This window comes from Myotis myotis, unplaced genomic scaffold (genome assembly GCF_014108235.1).
Source record: "Myotis myotis isolate mMyoMyo1 unplaced genomic scaffold, mMyoMyo1.p scaffold_m19_p_4, whole genome shotgun sequence".
Lineage (NCBI taxonomy): Eukaryota > Metazoa > Chordata > Mammalia > Chiroptera > Vespertilionidae > Myotis > Myotis myotis.
Window position 1 is genome coordinate 22,874,098 of NW_023416346.1, and position 8,732 is coordinate 22,882,829.

General features: G+C 39.6%; 1 pseudogene; it reads right to left on the reverse strand.

Annotated features, from left to right (window-relative positions):
- Positions 1-4,511: 4,511 nt before the first annotated feature.
- On the reverse strand, positions 4,512-5,169 carry LOC118654324 (annotated as a pseudogene).
- Positions 5,170-8,732: the final 3,563 nt, after the last annotated feature.

Here is an 8,732-nt window from a genome sequence, read left to right on the forward strand (position 1 = left end):
AAGATGGCCACCACAAGATGGCCAGCAGAGGAGGGCAGTTGGGGGGGACCAGGCCTGCAGGGGAGGGCAGCTGGGGGGAACCAGGCCTGCAGGAGAGGGCACTTAGGAGTGACCAGGCTGGCAAGGGAGGGAAGTTAGGGGCAACCAGGCCAGCAGGAGAGGGCAGTTAGGGGCAATCGGGCTGGCAGGGGAGCAGTTAAGGGTTGATCAGGCTAGCAGGGGAGTGGTTAGGGGGAGATCAGGCTGGCAGGCAGAAGTGGTTAGGGGCAATCAGGCAGGCAGGCAGGTGAGCGGTTGGAAGCCAGCAGTCCTGGATTGTGAGAGGGATGTCTGACTGCCCATTTAGGCCTGATCCACTGGGACATCCCTCGAGGACTCCCAGATTGGAGAGGGTGCAGGCTGGGCTGAGGGACACCTCCCTTCCCGTGCACGAATTTTGTGCACTGGGCCTCTAGTATATCTACATATCTATATATCTATATGTGAATGTCCTGGAGGAGATGCTCTACTATTTCTACATGTTGAGGAGTGCCAGGTGTTATGTGCCATGCATCCCTGGGTCACTTGTGATATTTGAGTATCCTCCTCAGGATCCCAGCCAAGTGGATAATTAGCTCAAGTACCTCCAGGGATTAACAAATCACTGCTATGTGGGGCAATTTTCCCTATTTGGAAAGCGCTTACTATTATTCTGTACTGCACCTTCCATCCAACCCTTCCAGTTGGGACTTATAGTGTTTACTCCCCATTTGTTCTAGGGCAGTGGTCGGCAAACTCATTAGTCAACAGAGCCAAATATCAACAGTACAACAATTGAAATTTCTTTTGAGAGCCAAATTTTTTAAACTTAAACTATATAGGTAGGTACACTGTTATTAACTTAATTAGGGTACTCCTAAGCTGGCCTTTGCTAAAAACGTCCTCAATCAGATTGAGGTATGTTCGCTGAGGTCGACCCCTTCCAACTCTCCCATCCACACTCGTCTTGTATACTTGTTTCGTCTATCTAGGGCATCCCTGTGCTCTAAAGTTGTTCATCTCCAGTACTCTCATTCCTCCCAACTTTTTATCATTTGGGTGGTTTTAGGTGCTCTTAGCACTCTGATGTCTTTCTTCAGAAAAAAATTGCAATATATATGTCTTCATCCATTAGCCCAGTGTAGTAGCCAGAATTGAACACACTAGCCCACAACAGTGCAGGACTCACTTTGTCACTCTAGAGAGCAAGTTTCACTATCCCAGAAGTCCATGCACAGGCAAATTGCACTGTTGACTCACCTTAAATTTCATATTATTTAATTAAGCTACTCAGTCCAGCTTTCATGGTTAGGTCCTGATTCTGTCATCGCACATCACCTTCCCAAATCTGTCATTCTGTGGAGGTAGCTTGATATATATATATATATATATATATATAATAGTTGTTTATCATATAAGTGAGATACATATTTAGCATATATAGGGAATTTTATATAAATAGTCATTGGGATTACACTTAGAATTGAAGTGTATTGAACCTTAGAATTTAAGAATTAAAGAAAGTTAATTCTGGTCACTGGGTAAGATCCTACTTAAATTTTTATTTCCTCCAATTGGATAATAGGAGTAAAGGAGACACTGATTTCTAGTCAGATTCAGCTTCTAACCCTATGCATTATATAAAATACTTCTGGACCTAGGACTCAGGGTTTCATCAAGAACACTAAACCAAAGGAATTATGTCAGACCTAAAGAGAAGTAACTTGAACAGTAAGGGCTGCACACCACTGAGGCAGGCTCTAAAGGCACTCTTGGAAGTTCTTTTCAGGGAAGACTAAAGGAAAGGAAAGAGTCAACATTTTACACTGTTAGACCTGTCCTAGACCCCAGAGAGCTACTAGAAAATATCCAGCAAAAAATAAGAATTCTGACAGCAATGTTGCTTCTAAGCCACAACCTCCACAGACACACACCTAGTTCAGAGTCATAGCCATTTTAATAACTCAGGGCCACGTTGAAATCAAGACATAGTTGTTTTTCATGGATGATGATTTTAAAATCTAGAAAGTTCATGAAATCCATGGGGCTGTTAAACACTATATAATATTTTTGGTCCCAAATATTAGCAACACTCTCCAAGTTTCAGTAAATAAGGGAACTATTTGCTAAAACTGTTGCTTCTCAGCAACATCCTTTGAATCTACCAGTAGCTGCCAAATCCAAGAGCCTCTACTCTTGTAATTCACTGACTATGGAATGTATGCAGTTTATTCCTTTCATGTGTATCTAAACATATAGGAATGTTTCTTTAGTTGTGCAGAGATTAAATGTAACAGCTTGGGTTATTAACCCTGAGCAACACATATCCAGTGGTCTACTCCAGGACTTCTACCCTCCTTATATGTACCCTCCTAATGGGCAATGAGGAGCTATACCCTTTAGCTTTGCTTGGTCAAGGCACTGCTTCAGTCAATGTTAGCCCTACAAAGCACCACTCTGGACACCTCCAAGAGGGGATGGAGGGGCAGTGATGCTGGAAAAGCCAAGATGCTATGGTTGGAGAAAAGAATTTTCTTTAGCACCTCATTAAAAGTCTTCCCAAACTGACCTGACAACCCTCCTCCTTTCTTCATGTTCAATTCTGTTGACTCACATCCAAGAGAGAGGGTATTTTTTCCAAGTCATTCCTTGTACCTCCCTATCAATGGTTCATTTTGTTCTCTCTCCCCCCTTCTTATTTCCTAGTATTTGAATGGCATAACTATAATTCCTCCAAGGTGACATGGCCGTATTTTAGTCTCTGTGAAGATGTGAATAATCCTACTTTCTTTCAAAAATTTTTCTTATGTGCTTGTTTTCTACATGGTCTTCAAGCTAAGCATGATTTTTATATTTTTAAATGGCTGGAAAAAAACCCAACATTTCATGACACATGAAACTTATAGGAAATTCAGATTTCAGTGTCCATAAACAAAGTTTTATTGGAACATGTGTATGCTTCATTCATTTAAGTATTGTTTATGGCTGATTTTGTGCCAAAGTAGCAGGGTTGAGTAGTTGGAACAAAAAATCTAATTTCTAAAATATGTACTATCTGCTCCCTTCAGAAAAACTTTGCAAACTTGTTCTCTATTCTGTTCTATTGTCATATTTGCCTATTCTTCTCAGTTTAAACCTGTTCTTTTTTTCTAGTTTCTTAAAATAGAAGCTGAGGCCATTCATTTGAGACCTTTCTTCTTTTCTAATATAGTAATTCACCTCTCCCCTTATCCATGAGCGATAAAATCCAAGACCCCCAGTAGATGCCTGAAGCCTCAGATACCGAATCATATATATATTTTCTGTTCATGTCTTCAACACACAAATTTAATGCATTTTCCATCTTAACTAAGAACTTATTATATATCCTGGTGGTAACTTTTGCAGTTTGAGGTGTGACAGCAACACTAGCACTTATTTCTTTTTTGTCTTCACAATTTCATGGATAGAAGATTTATTTTTACTGTAGACCTTAGAAACCTCAACATATAATTTATTTTATTTCCTTATTAAGTCTAGAACTTTCACTTTTTCACTTAAAGGAAACAGTTTATGGATTCTCTTTGGCATATTTGAATTGCCAGCATCACTACTCTTATGCTTTGAGGCCATTACTAAGTAAAATAAAGGTTACTTGAACACAAGCACTGTGATACCTTCATAGTAGATATGATAACCAAGATGGCTACTAAGTCACTAAAGGGCAAGGAGTATATACAGTGAGGAGATGCTGAGATGCTGGAAAAAGGGATGATTCACATCTCAGGTGGGATAGAGTGGACAGGTGCAAGGCACCATCACATTACTCAGAACAGCCCACAAGTTAACGCTTATGCATTTTTATTTCTGTAATTTTCCATTTAATATTTTCAGACCATGGTTGACAGAGGGTAACTGAAAACACAGAAAGTGAAAAGCAGATAAGGGAAGACTATATTGTATAGGAGTCTAGTGATATAAATTTGCCCTTCTCCCATAACTACTTCTTTAGCAGCTTCCCCAAATTTTGGTATACTGTGTTTTCATTTGCATTTAGTTCAAAGTACTTTCTAATTTCACCTTCAAGTTTTTTTTTAATGTTTTTTTTTTATTGATTTTAGAGAGAGAGAAGAAGGGAGAGGGAGAGACAGATACAAACATTGATGAGAAAGAAACATCAACATCAATAGGCTGCCTCCTACACACTCCCCAAGGGATCGAGCCCACACCCCAGGCATGTGCCCTGACAGGGAATCGAACTGTGGACCTCATGGTGCATGGATAGATGCTCAACCACTGAGCCACACCTGTTGGGCACTTTGGAGTTTTTTTTCTTTATTTCTTTCTTTCTTTGTTTCTTTCTTTCTTTCTTTTTTTCTTCTTTCTTCTTTCTTCTTTCTTCTTTCTTCTTTCTTCTTTCTTCTTTCTTCTTTCTTCTTTCTTCTTTCCTTCCTTCCTTCCTTCCTCCTTCCTTCCTTCCTTCCTTCCTTCCTTCCTTCCTTCCTTTCTTTGTCCTAAATTGTTTATTAGGTAAGAATTTTACAAACATTACTTATATTAGTGGTAACGGTGGAGCTGGAGAGTATTGCAACTTCTGCAAGCTGCATGGCGAGAACCACCAATCGTTTGGTGGAATTTGTGGCCCTTCCCAAGGTCACGGCTCTTGCGACTTGCACATGTCAGCCCTCGCATCTCCCTGTGATTGTGGACTGATTTGGTGATCCATTGGTTGTCTGGGTTTCTTCTGATAACCTTATGGAATGGATCAATGAGGATAACCTCAGAGAATTTGTACGTGGAATCTTCACCAACCTCGTAAGAATTCAGGACTCCCAGAGCCTCACAGTGGCGTCCAGCTCACTCCGTGGCAACAGACTGAAGACTTCGGGCAAACTTTAGCTGGTTAACAACATGATTGACAGGTTTGTGGTACGTCACACCCTTAGGAACAGGGCGTTTGGGGCCACCATGGCACACACCAATCAGATATATGACATAACCTTGCTTGGCCTTGTATCCCAGCCTGCATGCTTTGTCAGGTGGTGGTGGTGTGGGGGAGGGGCTGTGGAGCACAGAGAGATGGCAGTACTGCCAGTAGCGCACCCTGAAAAGGAAACGCATTACATTGGACTGCTTCCTCCATGGCTCCTGGATGTACTTCTAAGCGCCCATTTTGGTTTACCTTATGGTTGCGGCCAGACGGAAAGCTCTAGTTTTCTTTAACCCATGGTTTACTTAAAATATGTTACTAGTGTCTCAATATTTAGGCATTTTCAGGAGATCTTTACATCATTGAACTTTAAATTTAAGTATATGTACTCAGAGAACCGTTTTCATACTACTTGAACCCTTCTAAATGCATATGTTCTATCCTGGTTCATGTTTCATGTGTATAAAATATTTATTCTATTGTTCTTGGGTAGAATGCTCTACAAAAGTGAACTGGTCAAACTCATTATAGAAACATTCAGGTTTAGTATATCCTTGCAATATTTCTGTCTACTTATACCTAAAATTGAAAGTTTTACTGAAATCCTACCCATTTTTAAACTGAGGCAAAAAGAGCACATATTTGAGATGTGTTTAAATCATGGTTCTATCACTCATTATTTGTGTGTCCTTACATTAGTCATTTCACCTACCTGGGCTTCTGTTTCCTTATCTGTAAAATGGGTATAATCATAGTACCTACTCCACAAGTTCACTGTGGGATTGTGTGAGAAAATATCAGAGAATTAGATATTCTCATGTGTAGTTTCAGAGGACAAGAATTGATTTCACAAATTTTCTTATTATTTGGAAAGTTAGTAAGTTTGTAAAGGTTCTTGTCAGTTTCAATTCTGCACACCTTTAAGATTGCTATTTATCTGGCCATATAGTCACCAGCAGTTTAACCAAAAGGGATGTAGACTGGGTGTTAAAATGTCTGGGAGCAATAATTGAAAATAGTATAAATAAATTTCATATAAATAATAGTGGTTGTTAATAACATTCCCACTTCTTTAGATCGACCCAAAGAAAAATTCAAAAAATAATGGGCTTAATAAAAAAAATGCAGGCAACAAACAAGCAGAAACTATTTAGGTGGGTTTTCAAAAGCCAGACTAATAAGAAATTGCACATAAAATATAGTTGCACTCTGCTGAAAAATAGCCTCTCAAATACATCATCATTTTCTAGCATCCAGGGAAGGTCTGTTTAGGGCAGCATAGTGGGGATAACTTAAGCATGAAATTTAATATCAGAAAAAAAATGGGGATGAATTCCATACTTCACAGCTCACCATCAATGTAACCTGACCTAGGCAGTGATACCTAGCTCCCTGTGCTGTAGTGAGAGTTGCATGAACTTTCATTAGTTAAAGGCCTGCACTCTGCCTATCTTTGCAAAGGAGTCCTTTAGCTTTATAACTCTTCTCTTTATTAATGTAATGGACTGGCTTGGGTTTTCAGAACTTCTTCTCCACTCTTTTGTTGTTTTTTATAATTAGTCTCTTCCAGAGAAAAGTCAGTGTGGATTCATGGATTGCAAAATTATCTGAGCCCACAATTCCAGCCTGAAATTCCTTTGTCTTTGGTCAATTTCCTATCCCACCCAATTGTTCAAAACATCACCAATCAAATGCAATCCCTGAAATTCAGATTAATGGCTGCCCTGTTTCACACTCTCAGCAGATGACCTTGACTACTATGTCATAGGGAATATCCCTGAGATGTCTGACCAGCCCTCAGTTATTTTGATCCCACACTCATCTTTCCTTATCATTTCCCTCTCAGAAGAACTGGTTCTCCTTTTTCTAACCTGGGCTTTGGATCTCAACCTTCCTGACTCCTTAAGGGCTTCTTTCCATCATCTTTCCTCATCCCTTCTATATTCCAATCTCATGTTCTCTATCAGAGCCTTTCCATAATCTTGGAAATATGATCAAATTTCTCTTATCATCATAACACCAAAATCAAATCCTTCTCTTGTGACCCAACATCCATCCTGGCTACTTCCCTAGCTGTCCTTCCTTTTATAGATGAGCTTCTTAAACACTTGTCTATGCTTATCATCTCTACTTCCACAGTTCTTCCATGTTCCCTAATGCACTATTATATAAGTTATGCCCTCATCAGTCCACAGAATCTATTCACATTCAGGTAACTAATTAATTTATTATTGTACACAATAATAGTTAAGATGTAGTTTCTGTTACTGTAACAGAAAATCTGAGAGAAGAGTGAATTACACAAGTTGGAAGTTGACTTCTCCCTCATGTAATTATCTGGAGGTAGGTAGCCCAGGGCCTGTATAGTGACAGTACTCAATGAGAAATCCAAGCTCCTTCTACCATTATACTCTGCCATCCCTAGGATATTACCCTATCTATCTGTATGGTCAAAGATGACTCACCATGTCCAGCCAGTAAAAAGAGATGGGTAAGGAATATCTTTTCCATTTAAAGCAAAAACCCAGATACTGCACACATCACTTCTGTCCACATTCCAATGCCCCAAATTTAGTCTTCATTTGAGGTGGCCATATGCCTGGATTAATATTATTTTATTATGGAAAAAGGAGTCAATAAATATTGCATAACAACTATCAGTATTTGCCACACTAACTACATCATCTTAAAAATTGTGCTAGCACATGTGAGGTCAGGGGCTGGTTTCTAGAAGTGCCCTCCTAGTTTGATGACCCCTAAATTCACTTCACCAGGTCTCAGAACTGATTTACACTCCAAAACTTCTGTTGTTGATGTTGGGTTCTTTCTTAGACCTGCATAGGGATATGGCAATACAAGGAAGGTAGCAGACAACAGAGAGACTCCTTGAGAACAGGGTTCTTGCCTAGCTTGTTCATTGCTATATCTCTGGAACCTAGTAAAATGTTTTACACATAGTAAGTGCTCAATAAGAATTTGACAGATAAATGGATGTGCATACATGTGTTTAGTTAAGGGAATATGACAACAGATTTTACCATCTTTAAAACTTTAACAAGATCAAGGAAGAAGCTTGAGTTTGAGGCAGTAGAAACGAGAGTCATTTGATGAATTTGATGATGTCACTCTCCTTTCTAAGATCTGTTAGGTTTCCACATTGCTTTGTATCAGAACTCAATCTTATCTTATCCTACTCTGAAAAACATAGTTTTATCCTAGATGAGTGACTAGATAAACAGATGGGTGAGTGGGTGGGTAGGTGTGTGCAGGATCAAGGTGGTCTCATGCTTGAATGTTTCCCTAGTGAGAAGTCCCTTCTGGAAGAAATGTTCCTTGTATCTCTCTAAGTTTTTGTTGGTGTTGTTGTTGTTTGTTTTGTTTTGTTTTGTTTGTGTGCATGTGTGTGTGTGTGTGTTTGTGTGTGTGTGTGTGTGTGTGTGTGTGTGTGTGTTCTGTCTAGTCTTCTTGAATGACCCCTAGGTCAGGGAGAGTAACCAGAGACACTTCTTTAAACTGTATATCCTTATGCTCTTACCAGGAGTCTTGTTTGGGAGCCCCCTGGTTTAATAGTGATTGAAGGCCTATAGGTAGTCATGAAATTGGGTAATTCATGTAAAGGAGGAGTGACACTAGTTGATGTAAATTGGTAAGGTCACTTATGAAGTCACACCTAGATGTAAGCAGATGTCTGGATGGGCTTGTCCTTTACAATACTCCATAGTTTTTAGGCAGGTAATTTCTCAGTGCAAAAATAGCCTCAACCAATTCCCTGTATTCTGGATTTTGATACCAGGGCAACCCCAAA